Source organism: Jaculus jaculus, chromosome 7 (assembly GCF_020740685.1).
Source record: "Jaculus jaculus isolate mJacJac1 chromosome 7, mJacJac1.mat.Y.cur, whole genome shotgun sequence".
NCBI lineage: Eukaryota > Metazoa > Chordata > Mammalia > Rodentia > Dipodidae > Jaculus > Jaculus jaculus.
This window is the reverse complement of record NC_059108.1, coordinates 72,524,877-72,544,785: the sequence shown is the minus strand read 5'-3', so window position 1 is coordinate 72,544,785 and position 19,909 is coordinate 72,524,877. Positions and strand designations below refer to the sequence as shown.

At 43.2% G+C, this 19,909-nt stretch overlaps 1 protein-coding gene across 1 annotated transcript in view; it reads left to right on the top strand.

The window, feature by feature from the left end:
- The first annotated feature begins 7,644 nt into the window (after positions 1-7,644).
- Positions 7,645-19,909, top strand: part of Stxbp6 (syntaxin binding protein 6) — a 336,345-nt gene continuing 324,080 nt past the window's right edge. The window contains exon 1 of the mRNA XM_045154208.1: positions 7,645-7,723. The gene's annotated coding sequence lies outside the window, so the exon portion shown is untranslated. The remainder of the gene's footprint in view (positions 7,724-19,909) is intronic.

Below are 19,909 nucleotides of genomic sequence, written 5' to 3'. Positions count from 1 at the left end.
TAGTGTAAAGCCGAACAGCTTTTCTGGATCTTTGTGGAGACAGGGTCATTTTTAAAAATATTTTATTTTTATTTATTTATTTACTTGACAGAGAAAGAGGAGAGGGGGGAGAGAAAGAGAGAGAGAGGGGATGTTCCAGGGCCACCGTCAGCCATTGCAAACAAACTCCAGACATGTGTGCCCCCTTGTGAATCTGGCTAACTTGGATCCTGGGGAATTGAACCTGGGTCCTTTGGCTTTGCAGGCAAACGCCTTAACTGCTAAGCCATCACTCCAGCCAGAGACAGGGTAATTTTAAACCCAAAACACGTCTTTCAAAAGTACTGCTGAAATATGGAAAGCAGTAATTAGAATGGTTCCATTGACTAAACTTTGAACTTGCTCCAAGCCACACTCCTGCTAAGGTAGGTAGTTCAGACAATCTTTGCATATTAAATTTTTTCTGAAATCTTTCTCAGAATGTTTTTATTGGTGAATTTGTGTTTTGTCAAATCAGTGATGCTATATGACAACCGTGGCAATAAAATAGGATCACCAGTGGTAGAGGCAGAGTCTCTGAGAAACACCTTGGATTAGAATTCAAAATACAAGATTGTTTTCCTTCTCCCATTCCCAAAGCCACCAGTCTGTATAGTCTGGGAATTGAAGTAGCCATGCTCATTCAGCATTTTATGTGCATCAAGCACTGTGCTAAGGATATATGGTCTCCCCTTTAACCTTCCAGTTAAAGCTACAAATATCTAGTAATAGGCATATTTCAGTGATAAGAAAACCTATGGTCAAAATAGTAGAATTTGCCCATGGTCCTAAATTAAGGACTTGAGAGAAAGCTTCAAATCTAACCTGTCAAATATTAGGTCCATGCCCATCCTTTCTATCCTCAAAGACCTGAGTGATGCTGGCTCTTGGGAAGGACATTTAGCTATTCTATGGCAACTGGTCCTATCAAATGTTGAGTCACACTGGAAAATTTGCAGGGTATTGACAGGTTAAACTTCAGACCTTTAAGATCCCTCTAACCATTTCTTCATGTCTCCCAATGAAGTGCCATCGTGCATGCTATTGTCTCTGCCTGAAATTCTTTCTTGGCTCCATTTTGCCTAACTACTTCAAATTTATGTTCTAAAGTTTAGTCAACTATTTCCTCAAATACTGTTTCCTTTGTCCATCATCTCTATTCTACATTTTAAAGAGCACCATGCTCTTTTTAAAATATTTTATTTATTTGAGATAGAGACGGAAAGAGAGTGAGTGTGGGCATGCCAGAGCCTCTTACTGTGCAAGCTCCAGATGCATGTGCCACTTTGTATATCTGGCTTTATGTGGGTACTGGGGAACCAAATGCAGGCTAGAAGACTTTGCAAGAAAGTATTTTTGGCCATGAGTCATCAACCCTCTACATTGTTCTTTTTGATATAAAACTTATTGCAGATATAATTCTATACTTATATGTGTTCTAAATATCACATTCCTTATTTCTATAATTACTGTCTTTTGTCCCTGATAATTTACCTCACAGTGACAGGTAATACTACTTGATGGAGTCCTGCTTCTGTGCGAGGTATAGAACATAGGCAGCTAATGACCCTAAAGGCATAATCCTAGTTCTCAAGGAACACAAAATTATTTGAAAAGATGTGGCTAAAATGTTTACAATTATTAGAGAATAGCCAAATTCAGGATGTAATAAAGTCTTTGTGAAATAGAGATTGCTTTGCTTTCATTTTACCACAAGGAATTGTCTCCCCCTCTCGTATTGTTCCTTTCTATATGTTGATGCATGAACTCTGAAACAGCTTAGGGGTAAGATAATACAATTAGAGATGCAGAAGGAAGCTTGAAGGACAGTAGATGATGTGAGGGAAGAAAGTGAAGAACCCAAATTTAGCAAGTCTTCCAAAAACATTCCATCTCTCAGGAAGCTAAGGTTCATTGAATCTATAAGTCAATAAGTGTGGTAGCTCTTAAAATTGTAAAAAAGAAAGAAACCATACACTTGGTAAATTAAAGACCAAATATTATGCCAAAGCAACTCAGAAAAAGGTGACATTAATTATATAACTCAACTAGAATCCTTATAGTCACAATCTAACCACACAACAGTTTGTAATTAGGAAAAGACAGTGGAACCTAAAGCACAAATTCCTACAAGCGCATTTGAGTTCTGCAGGTATCCTGGACCCCAGCAAATCAATGTCACTAGAAGTGACTGGTTTCTTTCCCAATTTATAGCTAATGCACACCTGCAACAACCACAGAGCTGTCCCGAACCTGAGAAGTGTCCTCTGCTCATGACAGGAAGCTATTGCGGAAAGCAAACAGAACAATTTTAGGAGAATCCATAGTTTGAAAGGATGGGAAGAAGTTATGGAATGCAAAATGGTAAGTGATGAAACTTCTTTCCTTCTTTAACATATCATATCTCCTACGTACTGCCAAAATTTTCTCTTTTGTCTTTTTTATCGTATTTTTCCTTTTTTTGTGTGTGGTACTGAGGATCAAACCCAGGGCCTTTGCATGCCAGATAAGCACTCTGCCACTGAGATATACCAGAAGCTGCAGTTCTCTTGCCATTTCCCATTATCTACAGATTTGTTATGAACATGCTTCTCTGAAATCACAAGATAGTTTTAAAGTTGTGTATGTCTTTGGAAAGGCTGACAATCTTCCACACATGAACATGAATAAATTTAATAGTTATTTTACTCACTTTTCATTTGCACTATGCTAATAATACGTTGGTACTTAGAAATAGGAAGTAACTGATAAACTGTGTGAGACTGAAAAACTAAGGCCAGAGTGAGAATGATAGATTCATGGCAAAGGGTTTTCAGAAGAATGCTGGGGAAATAAGGTGCAAAAAGAACAGAAAGGAGTTGGCACGCATCCTCATATTGATACCCAGTAGGAGCAAGACACCTTTTCTATGCTGCCCACAAAAGCCTCCCCTAGCACGACTAGAATACACAGGGAATCCAGTCTCATCCAAGATGGCTGCAAACATCAACTCCAGAGACAGCTTCCTGATTCTTTCTTAACTTTTCCAGTGCTTAGCACACCTATGGGCTGGCCCTTCCTGAGTCATCCTCTTGAACCCATCAACCAATCAGGTCCATCATTACACACCTGAACCTGGTGATGAGGTGATCGTTCTAATTCATGCCTCATACATACAAGTGGACCCAAGCCACTTGTGTGATCCCTAAGCTCTTGGTCCTGACTCTTGACTCCTAACCCCTGACCCCTCTCCTTTTGCTCTCTTAGCCATTATGTGAAAGGGATCTTGTCAGTCTCCCCTCCCCCTTCCCAGCATGACTATGAAGGGAACTTCTTTTTGCCTGGGCCCTTTCTTGCTTTCCTTCCCACCTGTTTGTACCCCTTCCCTGTAGAGAACTTTCTCTATATGAGGGAGATTTTCTGTATCTCCCCTTCCCCTTCCCAATGGTTAGGGAGACCATCTTTTGGACTGGACTTTCCTGCTTTGTTTTTCCTCCTACATATCCCTAAAATAAAACTAATTTGCCCTTCTCTGAGTCTGGGATTTCAACTCTTTGATTCCTAGGACAAGGACACAAAGTTAGAGTTCTGGGGCCTAGGCATCTCCATCTTCATAGAAATGTAATTCCTCCCAGGACTCCAACTCTGCACCACTATTTCAGGATCAGCTAAGCTAAAGCTACTGTTCTTACAAAGAGAGGAAGGTAGATTTTCCTCTTCAGTGTAGAATGAGATTAGCTCCCAGGACCTGCATGAATCTGGTACCAGTATAAGATTCAGATATTTAATATGTTTCTTGGGGCTAGGTTAGTGACATGACTCATAGAAAAATGAATGCTGTGTTGAAGAGATTGCTCAATGGTTAAAGGCCCATGCATGTAAAGCCTGATGGCCCATGCTCAATTCCCCAGGACCCACATAAAGCCAGATGCACAAAGTGGAACATGAGTCTAGAGCTTGTTTGCATTGGCAAGAGGCCTTGGCGTGCCCATTCCGTCTATCATTCTCTCTCTCCCATCCTCCCCCCCCCCTCTCTCTCTCTCTCTCTCCTTGCAAATAAATAAATAAAAGTATTAAAGGAAGTGAAAATAAATGGCATTCCTAGCAACTTAAGGAATGGACTCTTCTAACTCTAAAAGCAATGAATAATTTTAGAAAATAGAACCAAAAGTGAACCATAGGTAATTCCCAAAAGTCAAAATATTATGACCAAAAAAAATGGTTGCCTGATGTGGTTCAACCTGAAAGTTGATAAGTTTATTAATTCCTGAATTTCTTACCTGAAGTCACATCATCAGATTTAAAATTTAAAAGGGACTTTAAAAAGTGTAGAAATTTAACTAGCCTCAAAGACATACTGCTTTTGATGGTGCTATAACGTAAGTGATATTACTATGAATATAACTATAATCCAATTCTCTGGATTAAACACTCTGTGTTCATGTCAATTTTTTTTGAATTCATTTTTCTGATTGAGACAGGGCCTTTCTATTTAGCCCTCATTGATCTGGAATTTGCTATTTAGCCCACGCTATGATCCTGTTTCTGCCTCCCATGTGGTGGGATTGCAGGCATAAGCCTACATGCTTAGCTCCATTTGATATTTAGATAGAACTTCCTACTACAGGGCTGGAGAGATGGCTTAGCAGTTAAGGTGCTTGCCTGGGAAGCCTAAGGACCCATGTTGGACTCCAGATCCCAAGTAAGTCAGATGCACAAAGGTGAGGCAAGTGCAAGGTCACATATGCCCACTAGGTGGTGCAAGTGTCTGGAGTTCCATCACAGTGGCTGAGGCCCTGGTGAGCCAATTCTCTTTCTCTTTTTTTCTCTCTGTCAAATAATAATAATAAAAAAGCGCTTCCTTCTACAGCTCTAGGCTAATCAATACAATTAAATTCATGGATGTTTTAGGTTCATAGTGGTTATTGTGAATTCTAGGGAACTCTAGATGAACTCATTTTTTTCTAATGTTTTGCAGCCTTGATTATTCATGGAATAAGGGAAGACCTTAACTTGGCAGCTAGATGAACTATTGGGCCCTTTGCAGTTCTAACACCTCATGATTAGACTTCAAAGCCCCACCCCCCCACAAAAAAAGAAAAGATAAGAAAAAAGAAAAGAACTATGTTTGCTGCTATATGCACAGAGTATTTCTGTAACCATGTGCATAAAAAAGACAATAGTTAGCTCTTGGGGAGGAAAGCTGGCTTTTTTCAGGACTGAGATTTTTTTCTTTTGCACTCCATTCTTTCTTATATCAATTATTAACTAATATTATATACAATTAAAATTTAACTAAGGAGGTACAATATATCATTATCATGAATGAGGCAGTGGGTTCAATTTTTAGAGTGCATGTGCGCCCATGGACACACACACACACACCAAGATGTAAACAAAGTATTTTTTTTTTTTTTTGTGATAGCACAGACCCTCTCCCTATTAAATGTTTACATCCTGTTATACTGTTATTTTTGGTCTTCTTGATGACTTTACAATGATTATGGTTTTAAAAAATAGCAATTCTTTGGGACTGTAGGAGGTCAAACAGATACAGAGATTTTGATGATAGAAACCTATTTATTCTGTAAATATTTGTAAGTACCTGTCATATGAGGGGTCTTGGGCTAGGTACTTCCTCCTTGATCTGTAAGTATTCATGATCTGTAAGTAAAGCCCTTCCCCTATGTTGAGGGAGGAGCATCTGTGGGGGTAATCTTTGTATAGTGAACCCCACTGAAGTGCTGCTTTTGGGTCCCAATATGATGAACCCCATCCTGGACAGGGACAAGGAGCTTCCGGAGGCAACCATGGAAAAATGTCATTCAGGGTAGGATGAAACTTCTCCATGATGCAGCTCGCTGGAGTCCCCATACTCGGTGTGTAAGCCCTCACCCTACGACTGAGGGACAGCATGCGGGAGTAATCTTGACACAGGAAGCCACATCAAAGTGGCTGCTTTGGGTGCTCCATGTTCCTATAAGTAACCCCTCTCCAAGCTCTGTAAGCAACCTGAGTAAAGTCATTGTTTGAAAAAGTAGTATCGGTGCAATCCAATTTTAGTCAGCCATTTGAACCCTATTTGGGGTGAAATGCATGTTGGTGTCGTTTCCTACACCACAGAGCCAGGCTAAGATAATGAAGGACACAAAATATAAAGGTCTGCCAAAAAAAAAAAGGACCCAAATCCTCAGTAATCAAGATTAATGATCTAATGTTGTACTTCCTTAAATATCAAAATTAATGCAAAAATGTATGATGGAAAAATTCAAAATCTGAAAGGCAGAACTGATGTTATTGGCACTTTCTTTCGCTTCATTCTAAAATGCCTTTGAGGTCTGGAGAGATGGTTTAGAGGTTAAGGTGCTTGCTTGCAAAACCTGAGATCACAGATATGATTTCCCAGTACCTACGTAAGCCAGATACACAAGGTGGTGCATGTATCTGGAGTTCGTTTGCAGTGGCTAAAGGTGTTGGCACTCCCATTCATATTCTCTCTCTCTATTTCTCTCTTACTTACTTACATACATACATACATACATGCATGCATGCATGCATACATACATAAGAAAGATGCCTTTGAGGGACTTAATAACATTTCACAGTGCCTTCTTACTCAGGTGTTCATAGTTATCATGTTTCCTCAAAGTTACTTCTCAAAACGCCTTTCTCCACCAGTTACTTCTCGCTTTTTGAACACTTCTGCAATTATCAGTAGCTCTCTTGTCAGGAAAACCTATTTCCTGTAGCACTTTGAAGGGAGTGTGAATCATCTTGGACTCTTGCCAGCGACTCGCTACAACACAGTGGGCACTCATTGCCTCTTTGCTACAAGAATGTAGAATTCCTTGGTTCAAACTCAGGAGCAGCCAAAGGGACGCAGGCATGTTTGGTTTGGTCTAGGGTTTAGACAAACAGCATCCATCTTCAAGATTCAATAAACAGAATATCTTATGTCGAGATCTTTGCCCACTTATTGAAAATAAATCAGAGTCCACGTCCGAATTCTGGCATGAAGGCCTTGAGCATGTAGAGCCATTCTGCTTTCAGAGCTCTGACAACTCTGCATCTGCTTACCTGTTTCACTCACTACACCGCTCTCCAGGACCCAGGCGCTCCCTAATTCTCCACCCGAGGCGCGCCAAGAGGACTGAATAGGGATCCCCCTGCCAGGGCCAAGGGCTTCTTTGCGGGGGCCGGGGTGGGATAGACTGTCCAGGTCGCTCCGAGGCTCGCAGAAACACCCCACCTTGTTAGCTCACAAACTTCCCACGGGCCGCGGAGCTCGCCTTGCCTTCCTAGCTGGCCGTTTCCCCGCGGATCCCGGGCTCAGGCCCCTCCCGTCCTGCCCGCCCAAGCCCGCGGGGTCCTGAGGCCGCCGCCCGGAGCCCCGGGCCCCGCGCCGGGGGATGGCCCGGGGCGGCGCTGGGCATGCTCAGAGGCGGCGCGGGGGCAGGTTCGCTCGGCAGGCGCTCGCGCTCGGCGGCGGCGGCGGGAGCGGCTGGAGCCGGGCGCGCGGCGGCGCTCGGGCGCGGGGAGTTGGAGTTGCCGGAGTTTTCCGCCGAGCCTTCCTCGTCGCGCGCCGAGCGGAGCCGGAGCAGCGCCCGGAGCAGCCCTGCCTCGTTCGGAGCCCGGAGCCCGGCGCGGGGCAGCGCGGGGGAGGAGCCGCGTCCGTTGGGACGCGTGCCGCGCGCGGGCACCGCCCGGGCACGAGCCAGGCTGCACGGTAGGGTCGCGGCGCGGGGAGCACTGGGCGGCACGCGGCGGCGGCGGCGGCGGCGGCGGGCGGGCGGCTCGGCGGCGCGACCCGAGCCGGCGTGCGGAGGCGCCGGGAGAGATGCTTTCCGGGGCAGGGGCGGGGGGCGGGAGACCCCGCTGCACCCCCGCCTCGGGGCGGCTGCTCTGTGCATGCGGAAGGGGTCTCGGTTCCCCGGTCTCTTCAGACCTGGGACCCTTTAGGCGGGCAAAATTGGACAGCCTCCGGCGAGAGCCGTTTCTCTGAGAAAGTTAATAGTGGAGCCCTTCTGCCCGCACTGTCCCCGCTGTAGCATGGTCCCCCAAGGGTGCCGCCTGGGTGCCCCATCGTGAGCAACTTAAGTGGGGTTTGTGCGCCCCTTGTCTGAGTTGTCCCGCCCCCAGCTGAGAGCTGAGAGCTGAGAGCCACCGCGGTCTTTGTGACCCCGGCCCTCTTCTAGGAACATCAATGTCGTCAAAACTGAGGCTTCCTGCCCCAGGGGATGTTTTGCAGGAGGCGATGCCCACCGTGACCAACCTAAAACAGGGTCAAGGGCGCGGGCCTCAAGCTTCACACACACGTCCTGTCAACGTGGCTGGACTCCCCCACCCCCACGCCTTTCCCCAGGTTGACAATTGCCCACACTCCAGCCCAGCCTACTGTAGGACCTGGAGGGCCAGCTGGGGAGTGGAGAAAGACATGCAATTCCTTAGAAGGGAGGAGTGTATTTGCCCTTGATGTTGCCTCAAGGCTTCGCAAGGAACCCTCTCCACATTGTTATTCTTCTATTGGGACTGGGTGGGGAAGAATAGGGCCAGCAGATCCAAAGAACATCCATCCCTCTCATTTCATCATCGCTTAAGGTCTTGTTCTGGGTGCTCCCAGGGCTCTGGAACCAGCATTGAAAGAGTGTGGAGGATGTCCGTGGCTTCCCCAGACTCCACTTTCCTCACTTCTTGCTTTGAGTTTTGGGGTTTTGCTCCGGTACTAGTCTGAGTCGGAGCTGTCCTGCATGGGGCATGGGGGTGGGGTGGTGGAGAGGAGCTTCAGCTCAGGCAGTAAGACTGTTCGCCCTGCCGGGCGGCTGCTCTTGAGAATCAGTCCACAAATGATTATGCAGGCTAGAAAAATGCCTTTTTCTTGTCTCTCTCTCTCTCTTTTTTTTTTTTTTTTGGCTGAACACCTTGGTTGTTTGGCTTGTGAGCTAAGTTCTTAAAGGGGCACCCATACCTTGCTCAAGTGCCATGCATGTCTGGGGGGCTCACCATTTCTGCTGCATCTTTTCCTGTATTCTTTTTTCCCATTGGGGATAGTCCATCTGGGGAAACATTCCAGATGTGAGAATTGCATGGTGTACAGATTCTAGCATCAGTGACCTGAGGTCACATGCAAGCCTTACCGCTGATAGCAGGGCTAATGAATAGACTGTTAGCTACTCTCAACTTCCGTTTTCTACAGACTGGGGATCATCAGGACCTTATCCCTTTCTATTGCAGACTTGTTGGGAGACCAGGACGAGGTACTGGAAATTTGAAAGGCAGTTTTCCTCCTCTGTATTCGGTTTTTAAGTTAACTGACTCTTGATCATAACGGAATGCCGAATCTCGCCCTGTCCCCACCCTACTCTGTACTGTTCTCTAATAGACTTAGTTGCTATGGCCTTCAGAAGTACTTTACACCCCGCCTCCAATCCATTTCTCTTGAGTTCATGTGTTAGAAATCCCTCCTGTCTGTCTGAAGGAGGCAGTGTGGTATAGTGTACAAGACCACTAGGACTGCATTAGTAGCCCTGGGCTCCACAGAGGTCAGGTAAGCAAAAACTTTGCTTGCCATCCAAAGTTGATGAAGAAATCTGCTGGTCTGAGATGGAACTCGGACAGTTCCTAACACTGACCTTGAATGAAGCACTCAACCCCTCATTGGTGAAGTCTGTCTGGAGATTAAAAGCCAATGCCAAAGTCAAGGAGAGGAGAGATTGTCTGCTACCCAGTTAAGGGTTTTAATGAGGCTCCTGAGGCACCCCAGGTAATCCTCTGCAAGCTTAGGGCAGAGGTTCTCAAATGTGGACAAGCATCAGGTTCTCCTGCTTAGGATTGCTGGGCTCTGTCCCAGTCTCTGATTCTCTAGGTCTAGGGTGGAGGTCCAGCAAATTGCATTTCCTGCTAGTTTCAGATGATGTCAATACTATTTCCCAGAACATGTCTGTAGAATCACTAAACTCTAGAGGGAGGGAGAGCAAGAGAAGTACAGTTTGTTCCAAAGTGTCATTATTTTAGTATTTTACATACTACCTGAAAGAAAGAAATCCAGGAAGTTGTTTTATATGCTACTTGCCCTCCTCCGCCCCAAGCCCAGGCTGACCTGGAGTTCACTCAGTAGTCTCAGGCTCACCTCTAATTCACAGCAGTCCTCCTACTTCAGCCTCCTGAGTACTGGGATTAAAGGTGTGCATCCTCATGCCTAGCATCTATGCCACTTTCTATTGTCCAATGTTAATGATTATGGATGCTCTTCAAAGGAATAAATTTGTTCAGAATAATCAGATTCCTCCTCCTTATCATAAAGCAGACGACTTAGTTCCTGGTTTCTAGAGCACTGCTGGGTGGACTGAGATCAGTAATCATTGTATGGGTAGAACCAACAACTATGTTATTTCCTTTGAGGATCTCAGCCATTTGTGGAATGGTGGTTATGCACAGTGTTGACAGCTGGGACTATAGATTACAGGACAAGTAAAATCATTTGTGGAATGGTGGTTATGCAGTGTTGACAGCTGGGACTGTAGATTACAGGACAAGTAAAATCATTTGGTTGCAATTTTTAAAATAATGTTCATTGTTGTCTTCTTTAAAACTTGTTTATTTTTATTTATTTATTTGAGAGCGACAGACAGAGAGAGAAAGAAGCAGATAGAGAGAGAGAATGGGCATGCCAGGGCCTCCAGCCACTGCAAACGAACTCCAGATGTATGTGCCCCCTTGTGCATCTCGCTAACGTGGGTCTTGGGGAATCGAGCCTCGAACTGGAGTCCTGAGGCTTCACAGGCAAGCGCTTAACTGCTAAGCCATCTCTCCAGCCCTGTTGTCTTCTTTAAATGGACAGCTTATGTAGGCCTTTTGGGGAGTGGGACATATACCCCTAGGATAGGTAACCTATTGTGGTTTGACCTAGCAAAGGCCTTCCAGGTCTTTTGGAGGATGGTGGCCTTAGCAGTGACCTGTAGTTTTTATGAGCAGCTGTCTAATTTCAACAGGGTGCCAGGATGAATTAGCTTTTAAAATCAAGCATTGTTTGGGCTCAGCCCAATTTTAAGCATTTTTATTTTCCCCAAACCATACAGGGTCCTATCCAGAGACCTTACTATGACCTAGATTGTGGCCTTGAATTTTATTGCTGTGCACCAGGAGCCTTCTTGACTTAGGAGAGCTCCTGAAATGAGATAATATCCTAAGGAAGAAATAAATTTTATGGAATGTAGCACCAAGTGGGCTGGGTATATATGGTCAGCCAACACTGTCACTATTAATTCTTGTATTGCTATGCCAAATAAAATCCTAGCTCACAATCACACTTTATCTTAGCTTTCCATTTGTGCTTTGTTTTAGCATTAAAAATGATTAACAGTAGGGAAAGCTATCAGTAAATCAGAGTCTATTAAAAAACTCAAGTATACCACTTATGTTTTAGTAGATAAAGCTGTGAGGCCCAAGCCTGCTTTCCTGACTGTAATCAGCACTTGGTAAAGGCACGGTCTTTGGATCGTCATTCTTAGTAGTCAGTAGCTCATTAAGATGGTTAACATAAGTAGGAAACATTTGTTTTAAAACTTCTTCCCAAAACTTGATGTTTATATTTTGGGTGTTGCCCCTCCTTTTTACTGCTGGGATTTTTTTTTTTTTTTCCAAGTGTGAGAAGCCTTTTCCTTATCACTGTTGTTTACTTTTCTCAGGGCTGACTCCCAGGTATCTGTGTTCCCTCTAGTGTCTGTTGTGAGACAGTCATTATGATACTTCATTTCTTTTTGGTCAGCAGAGCTGTTGTTATTGGGTTACAGAAAGTGAAGACTCACTCTGGAAACTATTCTCCACCCTTCTAAAGGTTGCTTTTAAACAAACAAATGAACGAACAAAAAAAATGCACTGGTTATACTGCATTAGTTTAATCTTAAGATTCCTTTTTTCACACCTTTCACCATTTTCCAATTTCAGAATTCCAGATGGATCTTAAACATTACAAACACATTAGTTGTACGTTTTATTTTCTGTAGCCTACTGAAGGGTGACTATCAATTGGTAGCACTTGAAAACAAAGCCAATTTGTTTTCTTATTCTAGTAGAAATCATGGTCTGTATTCAGTTGCTGTCCAGTTGATAGAATTGAGCAGCAATTGAATTATCTGAGCAGTTCCTAGTGTAGGTTGGAAGAATGCTACTGGGGTGGATGCTAAAATGTGTGCTCTCATAAAGGGCAAATCAATTTGGGAAGCACTGTCTGTTATTTCCACCTTATAAAGATTTTCAACATGCACAGAATCGTATCAAAGATTTTGGGAAGGACTTCAGCTTTATAGTATCAACAACAGTCAGTTACATTTATTTAGGTCAGTGTTTTCCAGAACACAGCATTTTTTGAGACAATATGTATTTTTTTGGAAATCATTACTGAATTAGTACATTCTAAAAATTTTAATGCCACTATTGTTGAGACAGTTTTGGCTAGTATATCTTTAAGATATTAAGGGCATTTTATGGATCTGAACTCAGTAAGTGATTACTGTTCTTTACCTTAGAAGGAAACATTTTAAGGTGGTAGTGGTTAAGGGGCTGGACTGCGAGAATGTGAACCGTGCAATCCTACTTTCCTACAAAGAAGTAGTGTTATACCTCATGGTATGATAAAGTAGGAATGTGAAAACTAGTAGTTGTGCATGTATGAATATGATTTTCACATCATACAAGATTGTGCCTTGAACAGTGTGAGACCTAGTCATTCCAAGAACCTGTTAGGTTCTTTCTTTTTATTTATTTATTTATTTATTTGAGAGAGACAGACATAGAGAGAAAGACAGGTAGAGGGAGAGAGAGAGAGAATGGGTGCGCCAGGGCTTCCAGCCTCTGCAAACGAACTCCAGACGCGTGCGCCCCCTTGTGCATCTGGCTAACGTGGGACCTGGGGAACTGAGCCTTGAACCAGGGTCCTTAGGCTTCACAGGCAAGCGCTTAACCACTAAGCCATCTCTCCAGCCCATGTTAGGTTATTTCTTGATTCTGTAAATTCACTAATGAAGTAGATTAGTTCTAGTGATGGTAAGAAGGCCATTTGTGAGTAATTAGGAGTGAAGGCACAACACTGAGGGTGACAACAAAGGGGAGGACTGGTTCACCAGAGGAGCGAGAGCCAGTGTTGCTGACCCTTTGGACCATAGTGGTTCTAGGTGCAGAGAAATGTAATAAAGTGCAGGCTTGGTTGGAGAATGTTGGATTATGGGGAAAGACTTTCCTGGAAGAGGGTTATTCACTGGAGTTTCAAAAATAACAAGCACTCTTGCAACTCAACAATAAGGCAGCAAATAACCTAGTTTAAAAGTAGGCAGAGTTTTGTATAGCTATTTCTTTGAGGAAATGTGAGAATATGTCATCTGGGAAATGGAAGTCACAACCACAATGAGATGCTACCTCCTATCCACCAGGATGGCTATGATCAAAACGGAGGAATTGGAGTTGCTTATGTGTTGTTGATGGAATGTGGACTGTACAAGTGGTTACTCAAAATGTTAAACACTAGTTACCCAAAAAGCAATCCCTGTCCTAGATATATATACCCAAAGAAACTGAAAACTTGCTCAGATAAACACTTGAAATCAATATTGATAGCAGCATTAGTCTTAAAAAGTAAAAGAAACCAAGTGTCCGTCACCTAGTTTAGCCACAAAAGGAATGAAATTTTGATTCGTGCTGCAACATAGATTAGCTTTGAAAATTTGCTATGTGAGCAACAACAACAACAACAACAAAAAACCACAAACACAAAGGTCACACATTACATGACTCCATTATGAACTGTTCAGAATAGGAAAATACAATGTGCATGAAATGAGAGGGGGAAATGTGAAGTGACCATGAATGAGTATGGCATTTCTTTTGGGGTTTATTAAATGTTTCAGAATTAGATGGTGATAGTCACATTACTTTAAAAAACTCTTGAGTTGCACACTTTAATAGGGCAAATTTTATGGAATACCACCTACATCTCAATAAGAAATATAGGAAGAAATCCATTCTGGCTACTACTCAGGGGAAGTTTTAAAAAAGGGAAGTACAGGAATAGGGCCTTAGTTTCAAGTTGGATCTTGCTACTGATGAAAACATCTGGTATAATTCTTGCTCCTGTCTGTCTTTAGCTAGTCTAGATTTTCTTTTACACCTTACCAAGCAACAGAGTGTTTTCTTCCCTGAGCCATTGGTATGGTTTTCATAGCAAATACTTATGATCTTCAGGTGTGCATGTTTCTGGATTTCCCTCCAGAAGCAAATCCCATATTTGGCTTTCCTTATCATGTACCATCAGAGGGCCTGCTGACTCATCAGGTTATGCTGTGCTTGTCTTTAGGGTTTGATTGTTAGTAGACAGGTTAGTGTAACTTACTAATATTTGGAACTCTGTCAAGACCATTCACTTTCACTTAAAAAAAAAAAGTCCGAATGCAAACAGAGTTGTGTGCTCCCTTCCATTGTGTGGCATCGTATGTTGGGTCCAAGAGTCATGATGCTAAATGAGGTTTAACACCACAGGAGCTGAGGCTGTTACCCTGTGGGAAAGAGACTCCTTTTCCTGGCTTCAATGGTGTGGTGTAGAGTCTCTTCTTAAACTCATGCAGAAGCTCCAGGGCATTTGGTTAGAAAGCTGCACCACATTCAGTATGCTGAGATAGCACTTGAGATTCTGAAGTGCTAACCAAGTTCCCACAAATGCAAACACTACTGTCCCAGGAATCATACTTTGAGAGAAGTTGTGACATTGCAGAGAAAAGGTCTTTGGAGTAGGGCAGAATTAATGGTTTTATCACATATTTGCTGTGGTACCTGAGCAAATTAATTGCCATGTGGGCCATCAATTTCCTTTCCATAATGGTAATATCAAAGTACATCTGAGCTTATGGAAATGTGCCTAGCATGATGTCAGAATAGTAATGCCATTTGCTTTCTCTTTTTTACATGGGCCAAAGAAAAAAATTACATTGAAGAGTTATAAGAATTTTAATTTGGGTGGATGGGGTTTTATATAGGAAATTGAATCCTAGTCTTTAGGGAAAAATTCATTTGCTTATTGGTTTTCAAATTATTTTAGTGTTGGTGAAGTCTCTATGCTTTCTTGTCAGCTGAGTCTGGGTCATTTTTAAGTGATGGGGTTGGGGCTTAAGCCTGCTTTAATATAATAATCTTCTACTGACCAGATGACCAGCTGAGCTGTCAGTTGGTACCCCAAGTCCTTGGTGTAGGCACATCCATCCATCATTTTCTAGACTGCTTCCGCTCTTTCACATTTCTGATGACATTGAGAAGAAATAGAGGGAACTGAATTCACACTGTTGAGCATCCCTATGAAGTTCTGGTAATGAGGTTATATGTATTTGCTTCCTTGCAGACTTCAGAAAGTTTGGGGATTTCATTACTTTCTCTGAGTCTGTTAACTGTGAGCAGGTTAAATTAAATGAGTTCAATGGGGAGCAATTTAAGAGGAACCAGGAACTAAAACTTGGCATTGAACATGATTTTCCTACCCGGAGCCCATGTCGCATGGCCTCCATATCTTTGGCTTCCTCCATAGCTCTTTGGAGTGGTCATAACCCTTTTGGGCTGGTGGATACCTCAGTGTGTTGGTATAAGGGCATAGTAGGGTCTTAAATTATGTCCTAGTATGCTGTAGTACTGAGTTGGATTATTATTCCCCCACAGAGCTAAAACAAGGTAAATTGATAATTGTTAATTTTTATTCTGTTTCTATCTAATTTAAATGGAAGAAAATAAGAAATTGCACTTATATTTTGGTTGACAGGACCTTTTTGCTTTCTTCTGTGAAATACTATGTAAGAATAGTTTTTAACAACTAAATAAATATAGCCAAAAAAATGCAGTAATTCAAATTAGTTTCCACCTGTCACAGCCTGAACATGCTAAATTTACCCTGTAAGATCCTATTCCACACTCTTGTTCTTTTTTTTTTTTTTTTTTTTTTTTTGCTTTTCCTCTTTGTTTTCTTTTCTTTTTTTGTCTTTCTTTGCTTTTGTTTTCTTGGTGTGTGTGTGTGTGTACACATGTGTGTAGTTCATGTGTCTAAGTGCAGGTCAGATGACATATTTTGAGTGTTAGGCCTCACCTTTTACCTTGTTTGAGGCAGGGTTTCTCCTTGCTCACTTATCATCTTACCAGACCTTTCAGGGGAATTCTCTTGCCTCCACTTTCCATCCTGCTACAGGTATTGCAGAAGCCCTCCAGATGTGGGGTGTGGAATTCTCATTCTTTTTTACTTTTATTTATTTGTTTGAGAGAGAGGGAGAAAGGGGCAGAGAAAGGGGATACCAGAGCCTCCAACCAGTGCAAATGAGCTCCAGACACATGTGCCACCTTGTGCATATGGCTGATGTGGGTACTGAAGAATTGAAACTGGCTCCTTATGATGTGCAGGCAAGCGCCTTAACCGGTGAACTATCTCTCTAGGCCAACTTCTCACTCTTGTGTGCCAAATATCCATGGTGCCACTTCTCTAGCCCTGGTTTAACTCTTTATAATTGACAATTTCCATAACTGTAGACAATAACCCATGTTAATTCCCTCCATCACCCCCCCCCCACTTTCCCCTTTGAAACTCCACTCTCCATTATATCCCCCCCCTCAATCAGTCTTTCTTTTATTTTGATGTCATGATTTTTTTTTCCTATTATGATGGTCTTATGTAGATAGTATCAGGCACTGTGAGGTCATGGATATACAGGCCATTATGTGTCTGGAGGAGCACTTAATGAGGAGTCCTACCCTTCCTTTGGCTCTTACATTCTTTCTGCCACCTCTTCCTCAATGGACCCTGAGCCTTGGAAGGTGTGATAGAGATATTTCATTGCTGAACACTCCTCTGTCATTTCTTCTTAGCACCATGGTGCCTTCTGAGTCATCCCAAGGTCACTGCCATCTGAAAACAGAAGGTTCTCTAACAAAAAGTGAGAGTAGCTTTAATATATGGGTATGAACATTAAGAGAAGTGCTTACTGTGCAGTTTGGTGAGCATAGTATATACATTTAGCCAGATAGCAACAGATGTTAAACCACTAAGGGTCATGACTAGCCCTGTTATAGGTTTTCAGTATCAGGGATGTATTCCCTCCCATGGAATTGGCCTCCAGTCAAATTAGAGGATGGTTTGTTTCCCCCATAATGATGTGCCACTATTGCATCCATTGGCTTATTTGGTCTGGCTGGCCAAATATAAGGCTTGCAGTGTCCACTGTTGAGTATCTTCACTGGTGAATTCTCTCTCTCCCATTGAACTGGATGCAGAGTGCTGTTTTCCAGTTTTCTGTCAGCTGGTCTACATGGAGGAGGTTCTCAGCTCAGTTACAGGAGGATTTCTCAGTGACCTTGCAACCCAAGTATGTGGAGTCTTCAGCAATAGGGTCTTAACCATCTATTTCTGGTGGGAAACCAAGGGCCTCAGCAATGGCCTGTAATGTTTTGGGGGCATCAGGGACCTCCCTGGCCAACAACTCACTGGAAGGTATCCCATCGCTGGCACTGAAAACTTTCTAGTATGTATCTATTGTTCCTTTGTGTTCCATTGTCCAAAAAAGTAGGGTTTTTATAGCCTCTTAGATTTTGATTAGCCCGTCCTCCCCCTTTCCTTTACTCCATCTCTTCCCCTGACTTCACTTAGGCCTTTTTACACCATTAATCTGTTCTTCTACTTACATATATACAATTCCATCCTATTAATCCCCCTCCTCCCACCCTTTCTATTCCTTTTATATCTCCTTTCTAGCTTACTGGCCTCTGCTACTGAGTTTCATTCCTACATCCACAGAAGTCCAATCATTTGTAGCTAGGATCCACATATGAGAGAAAACATGTGACATTTGGCTTTCTGGGTCTGGGTTACTTCACTTAGTAAAATCATTTCCAGACGCATCCATTTTCCTGCAAATTTCATAGCTTCATTTTATTTACTGCTGAGTAGAACTCCTTTGTGTAAATGTGCCACATCTTCATTATTCACTCGTCAGTTGAGGGACATCTAGGCTGATTCCATTTCTTAGCTATTGTATATATTTTGTATATTGTATATAGAGTGGCCATAAACATGGTTGAGCAAGTATCTCTAAGGTAGTGAGATGAGTCCTTAGGATATATGCCTAGGAGTGCTATAGCTGGGTCATATGGTAAACCTATTTTTAGCTGTCTCAGGAACCTCCACACTGATTTCCTCAATGCCTGGACCTGATTGCATTCCCACCAACAGTGTAGAAGGGTTCCTCTTTTTCTACACCCTTGCCAGCACTTATGGTCATTTGTTTTCATGATGATGGTAGCCAATCTGACAGGAATGAGATGGAATCTCAACATAGTTTTAATCTGCATTTCCCTGATGTAGGGATGTGCTGGGCTCTTCCCTGGTGGATAGGTAGTGCCGAAGGAAGGACCAGGCCCGATGGTTCCTCCCAAGGGGGTGAGGAGAAGGATGAGCGTCAGAAGACTCTAAACCTCTCCTAGTCACCAGAGAAAAACCACACTGAGTTGGGAGTCTTTTGGAAGCAGGAACTCACTTTATTGTTACAAGCAGTTGACTATATAATGTTGGGAATGAAGGCGAGGATTTTAGGATGTGGGAAGAGGTAAGGGCCAATAGTAAACTGCGACTATTGAAATGATAATTCCAACTCTGCACGGAAGTAGCAGGCAAGAAGCCATTAGGCATCTTGCTAAGTCCTAGCTGGCCAGAGACAGGTCGCCAAACTTTAGCTAGGCTCAGGAAGTTCCTCTAGGTCTCACGTCCAGGCCTCTCAAGGCCCAACATCTCCCCCTTTTGTTTTTGTAAGAGCATTAGTCACCATGGCCCCTGTCTTAGGTTGTACCCTGCTGGGGATCTTACCCGTCACTGGGTATCATGTGTTTAGCTCCCTGAGAACCCACTCGATGGCCTGTCTTATGTTGTCTCAGTCAGTCTGAGATCTTACCTGTCACTGGTCACATGGAGGGCAGAGGAGGTGGCAGTGGGTCATGTGAGGAACTTAATTCCTGAGTTGTCAGCCTGTGGTAATGCATCTCAACCTGATGGAATTTTATTGCCTCTAGCCACTGGTGCATGAATTGTGTAATTTTGTTAATTACACAAGTCCCAACAGTGAGGATAAGGAGGAGGGGATGGAGGGGCCTAAGTAGAGGGAGGAGGTAGGGTAAGAAGCCATGTAAGCCCATCCATAGTGGGCTGTCCTGGAGTCCCACCACTTCCTCTCCAAGTCTTCCTGGAGCCTCTTAATCTTGTCCTGGATGATTCCCAATTTATTGGTGTAATAGCAGCATTTTTCCTGGAAAACCAAGCATATGCCTCCCTTTTTGGCCATTAGTAGGTTTAGTCCCCTCCTGCTTTGTAGGACTACCTCAGCCAGGGGATCTAGCTTCCAGGAATGATATCTACATCTGGGATTAAGGTGGCTGGGGCACAAAGGCCCATCCAATTGGTGGGCAGAAAGTTATAGGCCATCCCGTTTCCACAAATATAAACCATTCCAGAAGGCGGGCAGCGTTGAGCACTGGGCTCAGTTGTATTAAAAGTACATAAGGAAGGATGAATGTACCCCACATCTATACTGGAATTATTAGGGGAAAGCAGGGCCCAAATGCAAGTTCCAGAGGAAACATTGGGAAAAGCTGGACAGGGATGGGAAAGGTGGCTGAGCAATTTTTTTTTAGGTCATATGGGCAACTGTACTGCAAGCAGCTGAGGAGGCCCAGATATTTTAGGTCCCTCACTGGTACCCAAATGGGTCTTTTTCTTTTTACAAAGTTTCCCCATGGACAAAATTTTCATGAGCTTTACATAAGTTTTTATCAAAAAACTCCTTTCTGTTACTGAGTTTTGGTACTTTAATCACTTCTTAGTACAAAAGATTATCCCAAGGTTGGGAAACAA